Consider the following 25,872-nt stretch of genomic DNA (forward strand, 5'->3'; position numbering starts at 1 on the left):
ACAGGAATCTAAACAGCTTTTACTTGTATATCAGTGAGAACTTGACGGCTGGTGAAGAATTCTTCAGATGCCTTGCAACCAATAAGCCAGTCCCTGACTTCCTCAAAGGAGTCAACCTGTCGGACGCAGGGAAGGCAGTCAATGCACCAGGTGTACCAGAAGACCGGGGCTATGAGAGGCAAAGACTCCGGAGAAAATCTCGTAGTCCAGCAAAGGAAAGCAGGAGCAAGATCGGAGCAAGGAGCCAGGTGAGAAGCAAGAGCCGTCCGCGCAGCAGAAGTCGTACCCGAGGAAAAAGCCAGGCAAGAAGGAAAAGCAGACCACAGAGCAGGAGTCACAATCGTGGAAAGAGCTAGGTCAGAAGCAAAAGCAAGGCTCGTAGTAGCAGCCGGAGCCAAGGGAAAAGTCAGACAAGGAGCAAAAGCAGAGCAAGGAGTAGGAGTCGCAGCCGTGGAAAGTGTCAGGGCCGAGTGGAACATCACCCAGACCACAGGGACAAAAGGAGCCCCAGTCGGAGCTGTAGCGGCAGCAGCATCAGTAGTCACGCCTCCGCTTACAATGAACTGCTCCAGTGCCTCAAACTGGAGGACAGTATGCCTTCCATCAAGAATGCCATTCTCACAATCCAGGTATAATATGAGAAAGACGTGTCATCATGGGGTATGTTAAGTTAATGAATGTTCTACAAACCTTGCGAGATCCATTTTTCTGTAAAACTATCAATTATATCTGCAGTGAAGAAGGCTAGGCAATCTAACAAATGTAAAAGAAATTCTCACAATAAAACCCATTGTCTTTTCAATTTGTTCCAGACCAATAACTTCAGCAGAGAAATCCAGAGCAGCAGTATTCCAGGTTGGCCAGTCTCGGCCAGAAGACAGGAATTCTTCAAGTTCCGGATGGGCCTAATCCAGTCAGTGGACAGGAAGTTCCTCAGATGAGACAGCAGGAAACTGACAGCAATCTCATCCCCCATGAGAGAGTGGGCTGTGACTTATTCTGGCTGCAGGGTACTAGGGAGGTCTCGCCTGTTCAGAAACCGGAGGAGGTTGAGGATGAGGAGGACTTCCTTTATGGGAATGAGGATAACCAGGCAAAACAACGCCCTGCCACCCTGCCTTTTGCACAGTCCACAACCATTACCCAGAAAAGTTCTGCAGAGGTCTCACCGGCAGGCCCTCCTTACTATCAAAGCATGCCTCTGTTCGGGAACCATGGTGAAATCCAGGACTTCAAGATGCCTCTTCCACTGGTCCAGTTCAGTGTGAGGCCTGAACCGAGGGTACAGCCTGTCCCTGCTCCTGATGTGAAACCTGCCCCCGACCCCACTGTGAAGGAGTGTGAGAAGATCAAGACCATGCTGAAAACCATTGGGCTGAATCTGGGCACGGCGGAGATCAGGAAGATGATGATCAAGCTGCATCAGCAAACGGATGGGAAGATGCCGGAGCAGAAGCAGGAGGAGAAACTGCCGTTACCAGCACCAATGCTGCCCCTTCCTCTTGTAGCTGGGGAATCACAGGAGCCCAGACTGGCCTCGCCAGCACTTGGAACAGCACCAATACGACAAGCACTGGAGTCTTTAAAGTCCATTATTAAAGGTTAGAGCAGTCTATATACAACACATTCATCTTGCAGGAAACGTGAATCTATATTACTTATCTGACTAATTGCATTTCACTTGCTTTCTTAGCAACAAGGGAGGAAAGGGCCGATAGTGATCCACATGATAGCAACCATTCCCAGAGGAATTCAGACAAACAAAAGGTAATTTACCTGGCAGTATCATTCCAATCACACTCTTTTCTCTGAGATAAAACTAATTCTTGCTGATGATAAGTACTCCTGATGTACAGTACCAGTCAAAAGTTTGGATACACCTACTCGTTCCAGGGTTTTTATTTATTTGTACATAGTAGAATAATAGTGAAGACATCAACACTATGAAATAACACATGGAATCATGTAGTAACCAAAAAAGTGTTAAAAAAATCAAAATATATTTTATATTTCAGATTCTTCAAAGTAGCGACCCTTTGGCTTTATGACAGCTTTGCACACTCTTGGCATTCTCTCAACCAGTTTCATGAGGAATGCTTTTCCAACAGTCTTGAAGGAGTTCCCACATACGCTGAGCACTTGTTGGCTGCTTTTCCTTCCCTCTGCTGTCCAACTCGTCCCAAACCATCTCAATTAGGTTGAGGTCGGTGATTGTGGAGACCAGGTCATCTGATGCAGCGCTCCATCACTCTCCTTGGTCAATTGCCCTTACACAGCCTTGAGGTGTGTTTTGGGTCCTTGTCTTGTTGAAAAACAAATGATAGTCCCACTAAGCGCAAACGAGATGGGATGGCGTATCGCTGCAGAATGCTGTGGTAGCCAAGCTGGTTAAGTGTGCCTTGAATTCTAAATAAATCACTGACAGTGTCACCAGGAAAGCACCATCACACCTCCTCTTCTATGCTTCACGGTGCGAACCACACATGCAGAGATCTTCCGATCACCTACTCTGCGTCTCACAAAGACACAGCGGTTGGAACCAAAAAGCTCAAATTTGGACACATCAGACCAAAGAACAGATTTCCACCGGTCTAATGTCCATTGCTTGTGTTTCTTAGCCCAAGCAATTCTCCTCTTCTTATTGGTGTCCTTTAGTAGTGGTTTATTTGCAGCAATTCAACCATGAATGCCTGATTTATGCAGTCTCCTCTGAACAGTTGATGTTGATGTCTGTTACTTTAACTCTGTGAAGCATTTATTTGGGCTGCAATCTGAGGTGCAGTTAACTCTAATGAATTTATCCTCTGCAACAGAGGTAACTCTGGGTCTTCCTTTCCTGTGGTGGTCCTCATGAGAGCCAGTTTCATCATAGCGCTTGAGAGTTTTTGCAACTGCATTTGAAGACACTTTCAAAGTTCTTGACATTTTCCAGATTGACTGACCTTCATGTCTTAAAGTAATGATGGACTGTCATTTCTCTTCTTGCCATTATATGGACTTGGTCTTTTACCAAATAGGGCTATCTTCTGTTTACCACCCCTACCTTGTCACAATACAACTGATTGGCTCAAACGCATTAAGAAGAAAAGACATTCCACAAATTAACTTTTAACAAGGCACACCTGTTAATTGAAATGCATTCCAGGTGACTACCTCATGAAGCTGGTTGAGAGAATTCCAAGAGTGTGCAAAGCTCCCATCAAGGCAAAGGGTGGCTACTTTGAAGAATCTGAAATATATAATATATTTTGATTTGTTTAACACAATTACATGTGTTATTTCATAGTTTTGATGTACAAATAAAGAAAAACCCTTTAATGAGTAGGTGTGTCCAAACTTTTGACAGGTACTGTATGTTGTGTACAGTATCTTGTGATGTGTAAACTGTAAAACACTGCATTTTAATTTTCTGATGAAATGGGACTTTCTAGAGCAAAGATGACCAGGCGAGTCAGAGGAGATCGAGACAGGACCAAATGAAAAGGAAAGAGACTCTTGTGAAGGAACTGGAGGAATTGCTTAAGCAGGATGGTACAATATTATTCATTATAGACCCGTCTTTCTCTATCTATATAATTTAAGCATAATTTGTTGATTCTATCATTACTAGCTAATAGAATGACTCTTAAATGCCTTTTCATTCCTATATTTTTAAGGGTCTAGCTTTTTAATTCCTGTCATCGGGTTCTACTGCAAGAAGTGTGAGGAGTTCTTTGAAGACATGACCACTGCTGAGAGCCACGCAGCAACCCACTGGTGGAATGAGCTTAGCATGGCAAGTACTTTTTTTTTTTTTTTTACCTTTATTTAACTAGGAAAGTCAGTTAAGGACAAATTCTTATTTACAATGACAGCCTAGGAACAGTGGGTTGAACAGTGGGTTAACTGCCTTGTTCAGGGGCAGAACGACAGATTTTTACCTTGTCAGCTCGGGGATTCGATCTAGCAACCTTTCGGTTACTGGCGCAACGCTGTAACCACTAGGCTACCTCCCCACACACACTACCCAACTGTAGAAGTTACACTGAATTGACAAAAGAAATAGTCTAGTTAAACCCTTGCATTGTTCATAACCTAGATCACCCCTCAGTATAAACTTTAGGTTTCTTTCCAGTCCACTTGTCTTGAGAATCCATAGAAACGTCAAATTCCCCCAAAATAATTGTGGTATTATTTTTGGTACAAAAGCTGAAGAACATGCGCACATCCAGATACTATTTTCGGTATTATAATCCCAAACTGTATCAATATAATTTCTAGCTACTTGTTTCACCGTGTCTATAGCAGAAGCATGGAGACAGACGACCTGAAGATGACAGACGACCTGAAGATGACAGAGGGCACCCTAACCATCACAGCAGACACCCCCTGGCCCCAAAGCGGAGGGACCAGAGAGACCCAAGAGATCAGAGGAATCCTGAGCACCAGAGGGATCACAGGCATCCTGATCTTAAATGCAAACTAGGCGAGGGCCCAAAGGGTTACAGGAACGACAGGGAGAAGATATATGTCAAAGAGGAACAACCTGGAAGCCCCAGGATAAAGATGACTATGGTCTGCGGACACACTCCACCAGGTCTGCAGAAGTCCAGGGGGAGAGAGGAGAAGGGAATGGTGGATAAGGGCTCTGGTGCTGCTTTCTCTGGCCCTGCCAGTGGGAAACACGGTAGGGTGAAACCAGATGAGGTTGAGACCAAAGGAAAGCCCACCGTGGAAGTATGTGACAAAAAGGATAAAGATAATGGAGAACGCAGTTCCAGCAGTGACAACGAGAAAAGTAAATATCCTAAAGGCCACAAAAAGAAGAAGAAGAAGAAGAAGAAGAAGAAGAAGAAGAAGAAGAAGAAGAAGAAGAAGAAGAAAAAGAAAAAGAAAGAAAAGGATGAGAAGTCTTAGCTGCTGTACTGCATGTCCTGCATGTCCATGTCCTTGGCATTGCGGTTGTTTCAGAAGTTGTAGCTTTGAAAGTGAGAAGGAAACTGTATTCCTGTGACCTGTTCTCTCCTTTTGAGGTTGTCTTTTTTCAACAATTAGTTTTTTTGTGTTGTAGTGGATAACAGCACCTTTTCATTAAATGCTGTTGGAGGACAGGACATTCCAGGTGAATACAGCATTTATCATGTTCAGAATCGTTTTGCTGCCAGCCACTGATCCCATTGACAATTAACTTACTGTACATTTTTATTTAAAAAACCTCTCATATTGGGCCATGGTGACATTTGTTTGTGTTTATATTTCACTTGGTTCAACCTTGATTTAGTGCTGCAAATATTATGTAATGTATTTTTGCAATTAAATGTCAACTTTCATTTGAAGTATGTACTGTGTTTTTCCCTGATGTGAAACTGTTATGATGGAATTATTTTATAATGGAGAAGTTCACCTGTAAATCTTGACATGTATTGTCCTCTGTTATAATCTAGGTGTCAGTAATTGACGGAGGAAGTCCATTAAGTGCATATGAGAATTCTTAGTTGTCATGTTTCTGTAAGGTGATCACTGTCGAGTTGTGCATCTGATTATATGCACAGAACATTAGGAACACCTGTTCTTTCCATGACAAACTGACCAGGTGAAAACTATGATCTCTATTGATGTAACTTGTTAAATCCACTTCAATCAGTATAGATGAAGGGGAGGAGACAAGTTGAAGAATGTTTTTTAAGCCTTGAGACATGGATTGTGTATGTGTGCCATTGAGGGTGAATGGGCAAGCCAAAATATTTAAGTGCTTTTGAACGGGGTATAGTAGTAGGTGCCAGGCGCAACGATTTGAGTGTGTCAAGAACTGCAACGCTGCTGCGTTTTTCACGCTCAACAGTTTCCTCTGTGTATCAAGAATGGTCCACCACACATAGGACATCAAGCCAACTTGACACAACTTTGGGAAGCATTGGAGTTAACATGGGCCAGCATCCCTCTGGAACGCTTTCGACACCTTGTAGATTCCATGCCCCGTCGAATTGAGGGTGTTCGTTCTGAGGGCAAAAGGGGAAGCAACTCAATATTAAGCATGTTCCTAATGTTTTGTACACTCAGTGTACAACATTAGCCCACTTATGTTTTTGTCCACTATTGCTCAATCTCACATTTCCTCTGTGTGTATCATATTGATAGCCTACTGTGTAAGATTTCAATGTGTGCTTCTTTTGGCTTGAAGACAAATATAATTCATTTGAATTAGTAAAATATTGCTACACATTTCAGACAGTTACGGTCATCACGGTGAAATATTAGTATGAAAAGACCAAAGTTACAATGACAAATGTTATGATATTTAATGATTAGATTTCCTCTACAGTCTTGCTGGAGGCATTCTTGAAACAGTTGAAGACTGAAAACATTCTCACAAACAGGTAGCGCTTGCATGGTTTCTCCTGCGGCTGAGAGGTGGAGGACAGATCCTCATGTATTCTATGTGCTCGCTGGTCGGGCTAAATCAGCCTGCTCCATGTTGTCACCAGCTTCAATGGCCTGTACAATGTGTTCTACATCTGCCACAAATCACTCTATGATCTTAGTGGCTTCTGAAAGAACAATGACAGAAGACATAGTGACAGTGTCCTCTACAATAGTGGCTATGTTGGTCTGGCTAGAGACCTTGCTGCAGGGCTCAGAGTTCTGAGAAGGTGTTGCTGATCTTCATTCAGATCTCAGGAGAATTTTGCACTCCCTCTTTGGCCTTTCTCTGGAAGCTCTGACTGGATAGTGTTCTGATGCTACCTGACAATGCTTCCTACTCAGATCGGGGGAGCATGAACAGGTGATGAGATGATACCCCTAATAGGGATTTTTCAACCTGTATGTGGGTGTCTGAAGAAGGATGTTTTTGTAGTGCTAGTGAGCCAAATTTGTGGATACCATTTGGAATAGGTGTCTGGGTGGGCTCGGGGCAGGTCAGATCTCACTAAGCTATCCCCAATATTGCGAGCACACTTATAGACCACCAGTTGGGGTTCCTTGAAGATGTGTGCAATTGTTTTGTCTGATTGCAGAATATGCCAGTGCCTTTTCAGGATTGCTTCTATTTTCTCCAAACACGTGGTGTACTTAGTGCAAAAGACCGTTGTATTGTTTTTCTTTGGTTTAGTTTTTAGCAATTTCTCTCTTCGTTTTTGAGCTATTTTTATCACTGCAGCATCCTTGTAAGCCTCTCATTTTGAATTTATCTGTCATTTTTTTAGCATTGCTGTCAAAATCTGATTGGTGGCCACAGATTTGTTTAACCTTGCATAACTGGCTATATGGTAGACCATTCTTGAGGGGAAGGAGATGCATGCTATCCACACGTAGCAGGCGATATTGCGGTCTGTGTGCTTTGTGTAATGCATCATTCTCTTTGATGATCCATAAGTCCATGCAATGTATTTTTCTCTCATCAGTCTGCATGGTGAATTTGAGATATTCATAGCTCTCGTTTAGCAGAGTTTGGAATTCATTTAGTTCCTGCTGACTTCTGATCTAACCATAAATGAATATGTTGTGCCACTGGTCTGAGACGGTGGAAGTTCAATATGCAGCCTAGCCCTTTTAGGCTCACGTTAATTAGCTAGCTAACTTAGCTGGTTCAATGTTGCCTAACAACTAAAAGCGTACTGTATAATAGAGCCATTGTCCGTATTGCCAACATGAAAGACAGGAGTATTGCATTGGCGTTCAACTAGTCTACAAGTAGGTTGAGTCAAAAAAGAATACATGCACCCACAGACAGAAATCATTACCATGGACAGCCACGTGATATTTAGCAACATTGATTGGACTCAATCGTTTTTGGTACAGTGTATCTTTGTTTGTTTTCAGTTAAATTAAGCATATATAGCCTTGTTGATTTGATGGTGATTACATGTTTAAGTTGAAATTGTGCTGTAATCGCGGAGGCAGCACTCCTGTTGTCTTTGTGCTGACTTGCGAAACTCTGAGGTTCTAAATATGTAGTTTATGTAAACTGTCAAATAACTTGCTTGACCATTTAGCAGGTCATATAACTGCAATATTTGCTTTGTGGACTTCACAGGACAGATGTTGCTCTCCGGCTTTATGATGAAACAAACGTATGTTTATTCCGTGTGACTGTTGTATTTTTGTTGTCACAGTCTTTGTAGATCACGCTGGCCTATGAACGAATGGGTTATAGAACAAACAATGCAGTTATCACAACAGGTTGTAATATGGATTTTTTAAACTGGCTTGGCTTGGATTCCTCAGTGATTTTACCCACGCACCACTAATTCTTCTGAGACACATTTGTTGAGCTTCAGAGTATTTATTTTTTTGTAGAAGACTTAAGACCACTTTGGGGGGCATTGAGTGGGTGTGCATTGTCTTCTGAAGTGCATTGAATGGATTCTACTAAATTCTCCATATAATCTACAAAAGTCTGAATAATAACAGTGGCTTTAGAATGAGCACGCTGCAGTGAGAAGAAAGCCGATGGGGACTCCATAGTATCACTCATATCTACAGTATTTGGCTAGCAACATGATGAGAGGAATGAACAAAGACGGGAGTGTTACAAACTGTCAAATTTTATTTTGGAGAATTCCACTGACAGCCTTCCATGCTTCAGTCTTGAACTCCGAACTTGAAAGTATTCTAATATTTTTGCTCACCATAGCGTCAGGGTATACATTCTTGTTGGTCTCTTCTTCTGCAGGTGAGTCTTCTAGATCCTTTGGTGATTAAAAAAATGTGGACTTTTTGTGCAACTTCAACAAGCGTCAACTGCCCCCTGTCCTTCCCCCCCCCCCCAGTGAGTCAGCATTCTTCCATGGTGTCAACCATGGCAATCAATAACTCATCTGTGAATGGTCCAAGCAAGGTCTCAATTGCCCCATCTACTTCCACAGAGTGATCTTGACTTTTGACACTACCAACTTCTGTAGCGTGCAAGAGATCACACCAAATATCTTTTCTGTGGCCTCCATGGCATACTACCCGTCACTCATCATTGGGGAGAATTTATCTGAAGATGAATTTGAGACAACCACTGAAAGGGTAGAGTTTACATGGTGAATGACTCCCCCCACCAGAGGTTTGGTCAATTCAGATGAGCTTAATCATCCAGTGACTACAACTGTCTTCTGTGATCCAAAATACTTATTTTAGGGGCTCAGTCACGGAAGACTTTCCTCCATGTGACCTATGCAATGAGCTCTGGGAACTTTAAAATAAACACAAACATTTGTAACTGATGAATTATCCAAATTTGAAATTAGATATCATTCCTAAATGGTGGTAATATTTGTGGTTACTATCTCCTTTTCTGGGCATAATAATCATGAAAATTATACATTTTCTTAGATATCTTTTTCATTGACATTTTTCCCTAAGTATTGATGTTGACAAAAAACATTCTACACTGTAGTAGAGAATTTATCAGGGTTATCACATTATTTAAAACCAACATTGTATAATATGTATGTATAATACTTATACATTTAGTATAAGTATTATGTGGGATAGGTGTAAAAATTCTAGAGAGAAGAACAGTATGGTTGTCAACCTAGTCACCAAATATCACCACTAGAAGCGGAGCGGTAAGTGGGCTTATGTGACCTGTAGTAGTGTAACGGCTGTCCTCCTCCTCTTCGGAAGAAGAGGAGGAGTAGGGATTGGACCAAAGCGCAGCGTGATGATTTGACATAACGAAGTTTATTAAAGTAAAGACGAAAACCGAAAACACTTCAACAAACTACAAAATAACAAAACGACGTAGACAGACCTGAACATGGAACTTACATAAATACACGAAGAACTCACGAACAGGAACAGACTACAAACAAACGATCGAACAAACCGAAACAGTCCCGTGTGGTGCAACATACACAGACACAGAAGACAATCACCCACAAACAAACAGTGTGAACAGCCTACCTTTATATGGTTCTCAATCAGAGGAAACGTCAAACACCTGTCCCTGATTGAGAACCATATAAGGCTAATTACACCTGACCTAAACATAGAAACACAAAACATAGAATGCCCACCCCAACTCACACCCTGACCAACTAAACACATACAAAATTAACAGAAAACAGGTCAGGAACGTGACAAGTAGTATGCATCACTGCCACCCCTTCGCAAGTCCCTGGTCAGGTGGTTGAAGTCACAAATCAAGTCCACCCTCTTCTGCTCAAAGGTAGCTAGGCCTGTTCCTCAAAGCTTTCGTCAAGCTCAAAAATATGTCCATGGGCTGGCAGGAGAATATGTAGTCCAGTCACAGAAACCATTTCCACTATCTTCTGGTATATATTGCCAAGCACAGTTGATTTGAACTGAGCTTTAGTCATCTGTTTCAAGAAAAATACCATATTTTTGGGGGGGGATTTAAAATGTTTTATATGATGAACCCAATAACATAGATCTACAATTCAGTCCACATACACAGTGTACAAAACATTAGGAACACCTGCTCTTTCCATGACATACAGTGCCTTCAGAAAGTACACATTTTGTTGTGTTACAGGCTGAATTCAAAATGGATTTAAAAAAATTATAAAGTGACCCATCTACTCACAATATCCCATAATGAAAAAGTGGAAATATGTTTTTAGAAATTGTACTTTGTCAATACTTTGTAGAAGCACCTTTGGCAGCGATTACAGCAGTGAGTCGTTCTGGGTAAGTCTCTTACAGTTTTCCAAACCTGAATTGTGCAACATTTGCCCATTATTCTATTCAAAATTCTTCAAGCTCTGTCAAATTGGTTGTTGATCATTGCTAGACAAACATTTTCAGGTCTTGCCATTAGAGGTCCACCGATTAATCGGAATGGCCGATTAATTAGGGCCGATTTCAAGTTTTCATAACAATCGGAAACCGGTATTTTTGGACGCTGATTTTGCCGTTTTTTTTTTTTTTTTTTACACCTTCAGTTAAGAACAAATTCTTATTTTCAATGACTGCCTAGGAACAGTTGGTTAACTGCCTTGTTCAGGGGCAGAACGACAGATGTTTACCTTGTTGGCTCGGGATTCAATCTTGCAACCTTTCATTTACTAGTCCAATGCTCTAACCACTAGGCTACCTGCCGCTCTATGCGTGGAAATATTGAGAGTGGTACTTAGTAATGTGTTGGATTTGCCCCAAACATAACACTTTAAATTCAGGACAAAAAGTTACTTGCTTTGCCACATTTCTTTGCCGTATTACTTTAGTGCCTTGTTGCAAACAGGATTCATGTTTAATAATATTTTTATTCTGCACAGGTTTCCTTCTTTTCACTCTGTCATTTAGGTTAGTATTGTGGAGTAACTACAATGTTGTTGATCCATCCTCAGTTGTCTCCTATCACAGACATTAAACTCTAACTGTTTTAAAATCACCATTGGCCTCATGGTGAAATCCCTGAGCGGTTTTCTTCCTCTTCGGCAATTGAATTAGGAAGGACTGGGTGTATTTATACACTATCCAACATGTAATTAATAACTTCACCTTGCTCAAAGGGATATTCAATATCTTTTTTTTTACCCATCTACCAATAGGTGACCTTTGCAAGGCATTGGAAAATCTCCCCAGTCTTTGTGGTTGAATCTGTGTTTGAAATTCACTGCTCAACTGAGGGACCTTACAGATAATTGTATATTTGGGGTACACAGATGAGGCAGTCATTCAGAAGTCATGTTAAACACTAGTATTACACACAGAGTCCATGCAACTTTTTGTGTGACTTGTTAAGGAATTTTTTACTCCTGAACTTATTTAGGCTTGCCATAATAAAGAGGTTGAATACTTATTGAATCAAGACATTTCAGATTTTCATTTTTAACATTGAGGTATTGTGTATATGCCAGTGATTTTTATTTTATTTAATACATCTAATGTAACACAACAAAATGTTGAAAAAGTCAAGGTGTGGATACTTTCTGAAGGCACTGTAGACTGACCAAATGAATCCAGGTGAAAGCTATGATCTCTTAAATCCACTTCAATCAGTGTAGATGAAGGGGAGGAGAAATGTTAAAGAATGATTTTTAAGCCTTGAGACAATGGAGACATGGATTGTGTATGTGTGCCATTCAGAGGGTGAATGGGCAAGACAAAAGATTTAAGTGACTTTGAACAGGGTATAGTAGTAGGTGCCAGGCGCACCGGTTTGATTGTGTCAAAAACTGCAACCCTGCTGGGTTTTTCACGCTCAACAGTTTCCCGTGTGTATCCAGAATGGTCCACCACCCAAAGGATGTCCAGCCAACTTGACACAATTTTGGGAAGCATTGGAGTCAACATGGGCCAGCATCCCTGTGGAACGCTTTTGACATCTTGTAGTCCATGCCCCGGCTAATTTAAGCTGTTCTGAGGGCAAAAGGGTGTGCAACTCAATATTAGGAAGATGTTCCTAATGTTTTGTACACTCAGTACAATGCCCTATCAGAGTTGTCCATTTAAAAATCAAAAGGTCTCCAATGGCTTCATGGATCACTTTCCATTGCCTGATGAATTATACAAATATATCAGTCAATTTGCAGTTGTTCAGAGTGCTTTTATGCAAGCTCCCGATGAACAGTTCTTGCGCTGACATTGCTTACAGAGGTAGTTTGGAACTCGGTAGTGAGTGTTGCAACCGAGGACAGGCGATTTTTACAAGCTACCCGCTTCAGCACTCGGTGGTCCCGTTCTGTGAGCTTGTGTGGCTTACCACTTTGCGGCTGAGCCGTTGTTGCTCCTAGACTTTTCCACTTCACAATAACAACACTTACAGTTGACCGGGGCAGCTTTAGCAGGGCTGAAACTTGACAAACTGACTTGTTAGAAAGGTAGCATCCTATGACGGTGCCTCGTTGAAAATCACTGATTTCTTCAGTAAGGCCATTCTACTGCCAATGTTTGTCTATGGAGATTGCATGGCTGTGTGATCGATTTTATACACCTATCAGCAACGGGTGTGGCTGAAATAGCCAAATTCATTAATTTGAAGGGGTAACCACATACTTTTGTTTATATAGTGTATGTTCTCAGTGAAAGTAACGTTAATGTTGATAGACATGAAAATATAAACAGTTGAAGTCGGAAGTTTACATACACGTTAGCCAAATACATTTAAACTCAGTTTTTCACAATTCCTGACATTTAATCCAAGTAAAAATTCCCTGTCTTAGGTCAGTTAGGATCACCACTTTATTTAAAGAATGTGAAATGTCAGCATAATAGTAGAGAGAGTGATTTATTTCAGCTTTTATTTCTTTCATCACATTCCCAGTGGGTCAGAAGTTTACATACACTCAATTCGTATTTGGTAGCATTGACTTTAAATTGTTTAACTTGGGTCAAACGTTTTGGGTAGCCTTCCACAAGCTTCCCACAATAAGTTGGGTGAATTTTGGCCAATTCCTCCTGACAGAGCTGGTGTAACTGAGTCAGGTTTGTAGGCCTCCATGCTCACACATGCTTTTTCAGTTCTGCCCACAAATTTTGTATAGAATTGAGGTCAGGGCTTTGTGATGGCCACTCCAATACCTTGACTTTGTTGTCCTTAAGCCATTTTGCCACAACTTTGGAAGAATGCTTGGGGTCATTGTCCATTTGGAAGACCCATTTGCGACCAAGATTTAACTTCCTGACTGATGTCTTGAGATGTTGCTTCAATATATCCACATAATTTTCCTACCCCATGATGCCATCTATTTTGTGAAGTGCACCAGTCCTTCCTGCATCAAAGCACCCCCACAACATGATGCTGCCACCCCCGTGCTTCACGGTTGGGATGGTGTTCTTCGGCTTGCAAGCCTCCCCCTTTTTCCTCCAAACATAATGATGGTCATTATGGCCAAACAGTTCTATTTTAGTTTCATCAGACCAGACAGAGGGCATTTCTCCAAAAAGTACAATCTTTGTCCCCATGTGCAGTTGCAAACCGTAGTCTGGCTTTTTATGGCGATTTTGGAGCAGTGGCTTCTTCCTTGCTGAACGGCCTTTCAGGTTATGTCGATATAGGACTCGTTTTACTGTGAATATAGATACTTTTATACCTGTTTCCTCCAGCATCTTCACAAGGTCCTTTGCTGTTGTTCTGGGATTGATTTGCACTTTTCGCAGCAAAGTACATTCATCTCTAGGAGACAGAACGCATCTCCTTCCTGAGCGGTATGACGGTTGCGTGGTCCTAGGGTGTTTATATTTGCATACTATTGTTTGTACAGATGAAGAATGCTCGTATTCATTTCAAAGCATTTTGCTACATTGTATCCTACTGAACATGATGACCCAGGTGCTGAACCATAATGGCTTGGCTCTTTGTAACTGTAGGAGGTGTGCAAGCTGCTGATCCATATGCGTCACCCAGAGGTGTACCAGCAGCTGGGGGTTGTCCCTCCACGGGGTTTTCTGCTCCATGGCCCCCCATGGCTGTGGAAAGACCCTCCTTGCCCAGGCTGTGGCGAGTCTGGATCAAGGTTATTTCAGATGTTTCACCTAGTTGGCTCGGGGATTCGAACCAGCAACCTTTCAGTTACTGGCCCAACGCTCCTATGCGCTTGGCTACCTGCCGTTATAGTTTTTATTTCTGTAAAATTTGGGATTTTTATTTGCAGTTTTGTTTCAGTTAGTTTTCAGACCTGCCGTTATAGTTTTTATTTAGTTTATGTTGTATACAAATATTTCGTTTTTTATATTATTTAGTGTTAGGGATAGAAAGCATGCATGAGAGGCTAGGCTAGTCATTTGTGTTGAATTGTTTTTTTGGGATGTCACTTTACAACTGTTTGGCAGTAATACAAGGTGACGGGTCAGGTTATAGGTTTGTTTATATAATTTTAAACCCATCTCAATGTGACTTGGATTTTAAAGGAATAGTCTGTGAGAGACTGGTGTAAAAAAAATATGGTGGAAGTGAAACTGCTAACAGCGTAGCTTCTTTCCCTGTCACCATACTGGGCTCAAACCAGTTGTCCTCTGCTCGCAGACGCACGTGACCGCCCTACTTGACAACATACCAACCGTTTGATCTATCGAAAAATATCTCATTCAATAGCTCATCGGTGACATTTCAAGCTAGCTGTGGAGTGCGCCTACGGTACATTCTTAACTCTGTTACACTCACTCCTTTTAAACTCGCTACACAGCGAGCCACCCCAGCCATTGAGCTGAGCCCAACTGCCGATTTGGGTCATGGCACCAGTGAAATGGACGTCAGTGTGCTGCTACTCAGTTATTTATTTTACTCGTATTATTATCTATCCTTATGCCTAGTCACTTTACCCTGCCTTCATGTACATATCTACCTCAAATACCTACCTTGTATCCCTGCACATTGATCTGGTACTTTCTGTATATAGCTCCATTCTTGTGTATTTTATTTTAAACTCTGCATTGTTGGGAAGGGCTCGTCAGCAAGCATTTCAAGGTAAAGTCTACAACAGTTGTATTAGACTCATGTGACAATTTGATTTACTTGACAACGTACCAAACTTTTGAGCTATCGAAAAATACCTAATCGATAGCTCCATCGGCAACATTACAAGCTAGCTGTGGCGTGAGCTTATGGTACGTTCTTAACTCTGTTACAGAGAAACTCTTTCGCCCATGTTTACACCAATCCACTGCTTTTTAACTTTAGTAGAAAATGCAGAATCTAGTAGGCAACCTAGACTTTTTTTTATTTTCTGTTATCTAGTGATCGCTAGTAATAGGGATGCACAAGCTAGGCCTATTTGAAACATTGCCATCTCCCAGCCACATTTACCTGCCAGATTCAGTAACTAGACAACCTTCAAAAAGCTTAGGTTTTTGGCTGAAGTTTAGAAAAAAATCTAATTGAACATAATTCATGATGGATTTTAGTTAGTTTTGTAGTCAAGTATAATAGTTTTAGTTTTTCAAACGGGTTTGTTAATGATTTTGTTTTAATTCTTTTTTTGTTGACTAATAACCTTGGTCTGCATGTTGTCCATATGTAGCTGGTTGTGTGATTTCATTTTCTTCTCACTAATGTGCAAAACCTGTTTTCTTGGTAGCTCTTTTTACACATTTCCTGGAAAAATCTGCAAATAATATAGTGGTTTCTAGGTGACTTATTCATTTCCCTCTGCGTTAACAGGAAATGGAGTTGCCCTTGCTGAAGGTGTCTGCGCCAGAGCTGCTGTCTGGGGAGTCTGAGCAGAAGCTGAGAGAGCTGTTTGAGCAGGCTGTGGTAAGTGTCACTCCTAAGTAGGGCTGACACCATTTAGTCGATTGTTTGGTGGATAGGCTTTTGGCCGACCGAGATTTGGGTCGAGCAGTCGCAAACATACAGTGCATCCGGAAAGTATTCAGACCCCTTGACTTTTTCAAAATGTTGTTGCATTACAGCCTTTAAAATGGATTACATTTTATTTTTCCTATCAGTCTACACACAATACCCCATAATGACGAAGCAAAAACAGGTTTAGACATTTTTGCAAATGTATATAAAAAAAAAACCTTTACATAAGTATTCAGACCCTTTACTCAGTACTTTGTTGAAGCACCTCTGGCAGCAATTACAGCCTTGTGTCTTCTAGGGTATGACCCTACAAGCTTGGCACACCTGTATTTGGGGAGTTTCTCCCATCCTTCTCTGCAGATCCTCTCAAGCTCTGTCAGGTTGGATGGAGAGCGTCGCTGCACAGCTATTTTCAAGTCTCCAGAGATGTTAGATTGGGTTCAAGTCCGGGCTCTGGCTGGGCCACTCAAGGACATCGAGACTTGTCACGAAGCCACTCCTGTTGGAAGGGGAACCGTCACCCCAGTCGGGGGTCCTGAGTGCTCTGGAGCAGGTTTTCATCAAGGATCTCTCTGTACTTTGCTCCGTTCATCTTTCCCTTGATCCATTCAGGCCAAAGAGTTCAATATTGGTTTCATCAGACCAGAGAATCTTGTTTCTCATGGTCTGAGAGTCTTTAGGTGCCTTTGGCAAACTCCAAGCAAGCTGTCATATGCCTTTTACTGAGGAGTGGCTTCTGTCTGGCCAAAGGCCTGATTGGTGGAGTGCTGCTGAGATGGTTGTCCTTCTGGAAGGTTCTCCCATATACACAGAGGAACTCTGGAGCTCTGTCAGAATGACCATCGGGTTCTTGGTCACTTCCCTGACCAAGGCCCTTTCCCCCCCGATTGCGCAGCTTAGCTGGGCAGCCAGCTCTAGGAAGAGTTTGGTGGTTCCAAACTTCTTCCATTTTAAGAATGACGGAGGCCATTGTGTTTTTGGGGACCTTCAATGCTGCAGGCATTGTTTTTTGTTACCATGTCCCAGTTCTGTGCCTCGACACAATCCTGTCTCGGCGCTCTACGGACAATTCCTTCAACCTCATGGCTTGGTTTTTGCTCTGACATGCACTGTCAACTGTGAGACCTTATATATAGACAGGTGTGTGCCTTTCCAAATCATGTCCAATCAATTGAATTTACCACAGGTGGACTCCAATCCAGTTCTAGAAACATATCAAGAATGATTAATGGAAACAGAATGCACCTGAGCTCAATTTCGAGTCTCAAAGTTCCAACTCTAGGAACCAATATGTTTTGTTGTTGTTGGGGAAAGCCCTACTCCCGAGTCCTTACTGTCAGGATGCTACACAGTTAGGTTTTTTATATTTCATTTTTACAGCTAACTGTGCCTTTTTTTTAAGGACAGCTTGCTCAAACTAACAATTCTGGTCCTTTTACCCCTGCAGACCAGCTCCCCCTGCATCCTGTTCATTGATGAGATTGATGCAATCACTCCTAATAAGAGAGGTGGCATCCAAGGACATGGAGAGACGGATTGTTGCTCAGCTGCTCACTTGCATGGATGGTGAGAGATACTAGTGGAATACATTTGTTGATTTCATAATTTCATTTTGTTGATAGGAATATCTCTGTTTTAGTACTTATGATAAAAATATCAATATGACATATTTTGTTGGCAGGCTTGGGAGAGGATCAATTCACGTTCTCTGGTACTTTTGGTTGACTTTCATCTTCCCTTCACTCATCGATATGTTCCTCCAGACCTGAACTCTTTAGCTGTCACAGCCCAGGTGATGGTTATTGGTGCCACCAATCGGCCAGACTCTCTGGACCCAGCGCTGCACCGGGCTGGACACTTTGACAAAGAAATCTGTCTGGGGATACCTGATGAAGCAGCTCGTCTCAGGTGAGTGGGCTTGTCTCCTATAATAATAGTGGTGTTGACAAGAATGTGGTTGCTAGCTCTGGTGTTGCAACTGTAAGTCACCCGCCATGTGTTGATTCCTGCTCTCAGAATTCTGAAGACCCTTTGTCGGAAGCTGAAGCTCCCTGAGGACTTTGACTACCGGCAGCTGGCCCGTCTGACCCCTGGGTACGTGGGAGCTGACCTCATGGCGCTATGCCGCCATGGGCGCCGTCAACAGGGTCCTGCTGGAGATGCAGGACAAGAACCAGGGGCTGGTCCCCAAGGCGGAGGGGAGAGTCAGAACGGCCTCAGGGCGCATGTCCTCTCCCACAGGGCCCAAAGGCCAAGGAGGGAGCAGGTGATGAGAGCTGTCAGGCTTTAGCAGACACAGAAAGCCAGGAGATGACAGACCTAAGCAATGTACCACCGAGAGATGAGCAGCAGACTCTGGCCACAGAGATAATCTTCAGGGTGATATATTTGACTCCATAAGTGTAGACTAGTTGTGTTTTTCACCAGGGCAGAATGCTGTACATAGTATGGGATCCACTATTCCCTCTGACCATTAAGGTGGGATGTTCACCAGATTCAGTGGTGTGAAAATATTCCACTTCTGTCTTTACCACCAGGGGGAGCTGTGTCACCTGCTGTCTCTGCTGAAGAGCAGTGAATCTCTGTTTGAGGAACAGATGGCTGGCCTGTGCATCCTCATGTCAGACTTCCAGGGCTCACTGGCCAGCGTGCAGCCCTCTGCCAAGCGTGAAGGCTTCACCACGGTGCCAGACGTCACCTGGGAGGATGTGGGGGCCCTGCATGACATCCGCGAAGAGCTCACCATGGCCCTCCTGGTGGGTATCGCCTCGATAGGCCTGAAACAAAATATCTAATATGTTGGGCTCAGTGTTGCCACTGCGCACCAACATATTAAGATTTGGACTTAATTTGGGCCAGGAGTTTTTCTGGTCAGGTCACATGGTCAGGAAAAACTCCTTGCCTCCTCCTTAAAGTATAATTGAACAGTTCCTTTGCTCTTGTAGCATCTAAGTTGGTCAAGTTAAATATCAACCTCTATCTCAGTTAGCTCTTTAAGAAACATTAAACTATCTACTCTAAAAGCATAACACCATACAGCAATTGTCCCCACCCTAGAAGGCATTGTCATCAGAACAAAGGAAATATACCTGTTCTGAGCATGTGATTGACAGTGGGAACTTAACCATATATAATTGGCTTCCTCACCAACAACATGGTAGTTTGACTCAACTGCTATGATTTGAATAAGTAGCAACTCAAGGAACCATATGTTCTCTTTGGGTTCATTTAACAACCGCATGATGTCAGTCAATTTACACGGTCAATAGCAGTGTTCACAGAGTTAATGGCACATTGTAAATGGGGCCGGGACGATACCATTATCTATATCTTTTTTCCATGGCAAAAATCTAAACAAGAAGCTGACCGAACTCATTGGTTCTTTAAAAATCTGCTGTATGTGAAGTATTGTGTGCTACAGCTTGGAAAATACATTTGACTGGATGACAACATAATGGTGTTTGTTTCTAACATCAGGGCTGTTTTCCTAAAGAAGTTATTGTTTTGTCAGTGTTTTGTCTCCTTGCTACAATACTAACGAGTATAGTGATACTGGTAACATCTCGTCCCTAATTGTAAATGTTATACATACATTAAAATTGTATGACAGGCCTTTTATCTCTATCTAGCTCTAAACACCAGATTCAGACGGGATTGTGGTAGGGTGTATTTCAGGTGTGGTAGACCTTACAGTGAAATGCTTACTTTCAAACCCTTAACCAACAAAGTAGTTTTAAGAGAAATAAGTGTTCAAGTATTTACTAAAATAAACTGAAGTAAAAAATAAATAAGAAAAACACAAAAATAACTAATAATTAAGGAGCAACAATAAAATAACAGTAGCGAGGCTATATACAGGGTGTACTGCTGCGAGGGCACAGGTTAGTCAAGGTAATTGAGATAATGTGTACATGTAGGTAGAGGTAGAGTGACTACGCATGGATAATAAACAGTAGCAGCAGCGTAAAAATGGGGGTGGGGGGACAATGCAAATAGTCCTGGTAGCATGCCAGCATTCATTCAATGTGGTTGACATCAGAAGGAATGCGGGCAGTGTGCTGTTTAGATGAATAAGGGCAGTGTGTGTGTAACTTTGTGTGTGTCCATAGGCCCCTGTGCGTTCTCCTGAGCAGTTCAAAGCCCTGGGTCTCAGTGCTCCTGCAGGGGTGTTGCTAGCTGGGCCTCCAGGCTGTGGAAAGACCCTGCTGGTCAAGGTACCATTTGCCAGCTGCTAAAATAAGTGGAATGTTGAAGGCTTGTGGTAGTATTAAGTAATTCATCATTTAAAACATTATACCGTTTTCTCTTATTTCAGGCTGTTGCCAATGAGTCTGGATTTAACTTCATCTCTGTCAAGGGGCCAGAGTTGCTGAACATGGTGAGACATCCAGCTATACAGATTCCTGGAGTGCCTCGACGTCACTCTTTTCCCTGTGACCCTTTGCCCTGTCCAGTAATATTGCCTCTGTGTTGGTAGATCTGCTGAAATGTATATTTGTAACTGAAGTGCCCCACTGAAATCAATAGCATCGCCGTAGCTCTCGAAAGCGTTCTCACAGAGAGCAGGCTGAACTGATCCAACAGCCTTGTGCATTATTTACTTGGAGAGGGCTCCCGTTACCTGTAGTCACAGCCATCTATAACCTTAATTGGCATTACATCAGATACCGTTCACACTGGGAGGTAACATTCCTAACTCATGCCCACTGACTTTATATAATGTGAAGTAAAACACAAAGGATCCTGGGGTCCTGAATTATTATCTTAGCGTTATGTAGCTTAGACATCTTTGCGTCTCTTTTATTCGAGCTGTGCGTTTCGACATGAGTTAGACATCGTTGCCTCTCTTGTTCCTCAGTATGTCGGAGAGAGCGAGCGGGCTGTGCGACAGGTGTTCCAGAGAGGACGGAACTCTGCCCCTTGTGTCATCTTTTTCGATGAGATTGACTCACTGTGCCCCCGCCGCTCCGGGCATGAGGTGAGAGGGGGCCAATAATCCGCTATCTGATGGTCACATCGCGTGAATGGAGGTAGATGAGGATGAGAATAGTATTGTTGACATGTGGGTGATGGTGGCGGTGTGTCCTCAGTCTGGAGCCAGTGTCCATGTGGTCAACCAGCTGCTTACTGAGATGGACAGACTGGAGGCCAGGCGGCAGGTCTTCATCATGGCGGCTACCAACAGACCAGGTGGACGTCTGGCATAATTTCACTCCCTCACTGACATGGATATTCACCTATCACAAATATTATTATTCAGTGTTTTGGGGTATGATTATATTGACACATGTACAGTTTTGTATTCACCATTATTGACGCTGTCCCTGTAGATATTATTGACCCTGCTGTGCTGAGACCAGGCCGTCTGGACAAGACCCTGTATGTGGGCCTCCCACCTCCGTCTGACCGACACACCATCTTACTCACCATCACCAGGGTAACGTGGAATGCCATGGATGGAAGCTCACGATGGTCCATGAGCCTCTCATAATGTTTGTTGCTGGGAGAAGGGTTGTTTCATGATTACTGTGTCTGTCATAGGGGGGAAGCAAACCTCATCTGGAGCAGGACGTGAGTCTGGAAGAGATAGCCCATGACGTGCGCAGTGACTGCTTCACGTGAGTGTCCCAGAGAAGGAAGGAGGGAGCAAAATGCATCTAAACCTGTCTGTCTGCTCCACCGGGAGAAATAAAACCCACTCCCTTAGAACACCCTGATGATTTTGTTACAGATGTTCACTCCGCCTTCATCAACACAGTGGCTATAATAACACAGTGGATATTATGCGTTTGAGTGTATGTGTAATGTGTGTCTGTGTTCCATGCAGTGGGGCAGACCTGTCTGCGTTGGTGAGGGAAGCCTCTGTCAATGCTCTGAGAGCCTACCTCCTGACTCAACCCAACCCATCTTACACAGGTAATACTGGCCTAAAGACATCTAGGTCCTTTCTGCCTCTTTACTCTTTTTATTTTTTTATGGAACACTCTGCAACCTTGGTTTACTGCTCACATGCATTTCCCCATGTCTGCCATTTAGAAAGCTGGATTTCTGTTTACAATGCTTTCTAAGGCAAGATAAGTACCGTAGCCAAGGTCATAGCAATTGTACAGTATCCTCCACCAGGGATTTGCGCTATTAGCCTCAAGGTCACCAGTCCACTTCCTCTCCGTCTGAGTCTGTACTTATTAACCCCTCAGGTCATAGCTACTCCAACGGCCCTGTGGCCGACATCAGGGTCAGCAAGCACTTTGAGCAACTTTGAGGGCGCCTTCAAGAAAGTACGGCCGTCTGTGTCTAAAAAGGTGAGATGCATTGGGACATGGACAAATGAATGACTGCACACATGTAACTAAACCCCAAATCTGCACTGTCATCATTTACCCAGTGAGTGACTCACCTCGAATCCAAATCGATTAGACAAGTCTAAGTATTTAGTTATGTCCCCAGTGAGTGTGTGTCTGGTAATGGCTTGTTGAGTTGCCTCGGTCATCCTTAGGCTCAGCATTCCTAAATCATTAACAATGAAGGAGGGGGTCAGCACATTATTCCCACACAGCCTCAGGGGGTTTGTGGACTCTGGGGAACTAACTGTTCCGTAATTACTATTTCCATCCCTATTTGCATACAGATGTACATCTTTATTTTTTTACCCTGTTTTCTCCCCAATTTCGTGGTTTCCAATTGGTAGTCTTGTCTCATCGCTGCAACTCCCATACGGACTCGGGAGAGGCGGCTGTCGAGAGCCATGCGTACTCCGAAACACAACCCAACCAAGCCGCACTGCTTCTTGACACAATGCCCACTTAACATGGAAGCCAGCTGCACCAATGTGTCGGAGGAAACACCGTACACCTGGCAACCATGTCAGCGCGCCCGGGCCTGCCACAGGAGTCGCTAGTGTGCGATGGGACAAGGACATCCCTGCCGGCCAAACCCTCCACTAACCCGGACGACGCTGGGTCAATTGTGCGCTGCCCCATGGGTCTCCCAGTCGCGGCCGGCTGTGACAGAGTCTGGACTCAAACCCAGAATCTCGAGTGGCACAGCCTAGACCACCGCGCCACTCGGGAGGCCCGTACAGATGTAAATTAAGCCCAAAGTAAACGTGGTCTAGCCTGTGGTCATACAATGAAGTCGTGTGCTTTTTACTTACACACGTGTTTTAGCCGAGAGGAAAAGGCATAGCAAGAGGGATAACTGGGAGCTCTCCATTTTTTTTGTATGGAGGTCAATGAGTGTAGAAAAAATATTTATAAAAAAAATTAAAATGGAATGGCTTATTTGCTACGTGTGGCTTATTTGGTCTAATATAAGTGTCGCAATGATTAGGTTGTTACAAGTGTACTGATATAAGTAGGACACATGGCATCCCAGCGACTTCGAGAAATAAAGGGTTTTTATCGGAGTTCCGCCTGGTGAACACCGCCTATTTTTAAAATGTATATTTTTAAAATGTAATTTTTAACCAAACATTAACCACACTGCTACCCGTATGCTTAACATTAAATTAAAACCAAAAATCATTTTCTTTTAATGATAATGAATTTCTGTCTGTGGTAACTAATGGAAACCGTTGTGCCTGTTGTTCAAAAGCGAACCTACCCGCTCATTGGCTAGAATCGTCCCACCTGATCTTGCCTCCTTCCGACTGCCTTCCATTTTTGAATACATTTATTTTCATTGTTAGAGTGGCCACTAGACTATCTGGTCAATATAATGGATACTCTGTGGTTTTAGGGACCACCCGCTGTAGACGCGTCTTTCTTTTTCCCAACGCAGTTAAGACAAAACCACTCCCCGTTATTCAGAGGGGCGTTCTACAACCCCCTGAGCACTCTCCAAGTACAGAAGTGAATATCACGTAGCGCGACATTTTAGTCACGGATTAATAACATTTGCCCTTGTATTTTCAAGTTCGAAAAAATATAATAGCGTAACCGATGTGAAATGGCTAATAGCGTTTCAATCGGTGACGTCACTCGCTCTGAGACCTGAAGTAGTTGTTACAAGGGTGGCTGTTGTTGATGTGTGCAGAGGGTCTCTGGTTCAAGCCCAGGTAGGGGCGAGGAGAGGGACGGAAGCAATACTGTTACAATAGTATAACGTCCCTTAACGCTCAAAGACAGATTCAATGGCTGTAGCATAGCGTATTCGACAGAATGATTAGCTAATCAATATTTGAGAAATGATGGAAAATAAGCATATGCTTTTACCTGAGACTACTGATGATAATATAACAACTTCAAATACCGAGCTAGTAGCCTAGGTTAATTTAGCTGACATTCAGTGGAGGGAATTATCTTGAGACATTTTTACAACTCATTGAAACTCTGAAAATAAATACATCTGCAAATGTTACCAAATGTAACGGATGTAAGGCTTTTGTGGAGCGATGGGTAACGATGCTTCGTGGGTGACTTGTTGATGTGTGCAGAGGGTCCCTGGTTTGAGCCCGGGTATGGACGAGGGGACGGACGTAAAGTTAAACTGTTACATTGGTGCCGTGACCCGGATCAACATCAAAAATTTAACAGTTTAACTTTATGGCGTCCCCTCGCCCCGACCCGGGCACGAACCAGGGACCCTCTGCACACATCAACAACAGTCAACCACGAAGCATCGTTACCCATCGCTCCACAAAGGCCGTGGCTTTTGCAGAGTAAGGGGAACCACTACTTCAAGGTCTCAAAGCGAGTGACGTAACCGATTGAAACGCTATTAGCGTGCACCACCACTAACTAGCTAGCCATTTCACAGCCATTACACAAACACGATGATGATAATAGGCCTGCATTACGGTAGGCAGCTAATTGTTAAATTACACTTTCCATCCTTACCTTGGAAGGTCACTGTCTCTGCACTGATCGCCTGTGAGTGAGACAAGCTAGCTAGCCAATGGGAGCGTAGTAGAACATCCCTCGGAATAACGGGGCGTGGTTTTGGCTTAACTGCGTTAGAGGGAGAGAGAGAAAGTCAGAATTTTTAATGACTCAAACAAATGCACTTTATTGTCCCCTCTCTATAGGACCAGCATATGTATGAGCAGCTAAAGGAGTCTCTTATGAGGATTTGACCAGAGTCCTTCAGAATGGAGGATAGTGCCAAGGACCAACTGTTTGGACACCTCAACATTTTGACTATATTAACTTTTTGGAGGATTGCTGTTTTCTAATCCAAACCATGTTTTATAACACATTTTATGAAAGAAAATATATAAATGGATTACTGTATGGATTACTGTATGTAATGACTGTTTTATTGAGATATGTATGGTGTGTTTAATCAATTTGTCCTCATTGATACATATACCCAAATCCACCACAATCTTACATCTGTAAACTGATCTTCCATGAGACAATTACCTCTCTCCTTTTACACCCAGGCTGACAGTAAATGACTCATGCTAGGGACTATGTAAAGTCTTTAATCAGGTCAACACCTGCAAGGCTGCGGGGCCCAATGGTATTCCAGGGTGCATTCTCAGAGCATGCGCAGAACAGCTGGCAGGCATATTCACAGTCATTTTCAACCTCTCCTTGTCCCAGTCTGTAATTCCCTCACGTTTTAAGATGGCCATCATCATTCCGGTTCCCAAGAACTCTTAAGGCTTCATGCTACAATGACTAATACCATGTAGCACTCACATCTGTAATCATCAAATTTTATTGGTCACATACATGGTTAGCAGATGTTAT

The 25,872-nt window shown here is 42.9% G+C and overlaps 1 pseudogene; it reads left to right on the top strand.

Annotated features, from left to right (window-relative positions):
* Window positions 1–937: 937 nt before the first annotated feature.
* On the top strand, window positions 938–25,250 carry LOC120045873 (annotated as a pseudogene).
* Window positions 25,251–25,872: the final 622 nt, after the last annotated feature.

The sequence above is a fragment of the Salvelinus namaycush genome, chromosome 4, assembly GCF_016432855.1.
Source record: "Salvelinus namaycush isolate Seneca chromosome 4, SaNama_1.0, whole genome shotgun sequence".
In the NCBI taxonomy this organism is placed as follows: domain Eukaryota; kingdom Metazoa; phylum Chordata; class Actinopteri; order Salmoniformes; family Salmonidae; genus Salvelinus; species Salvelinus namaycush.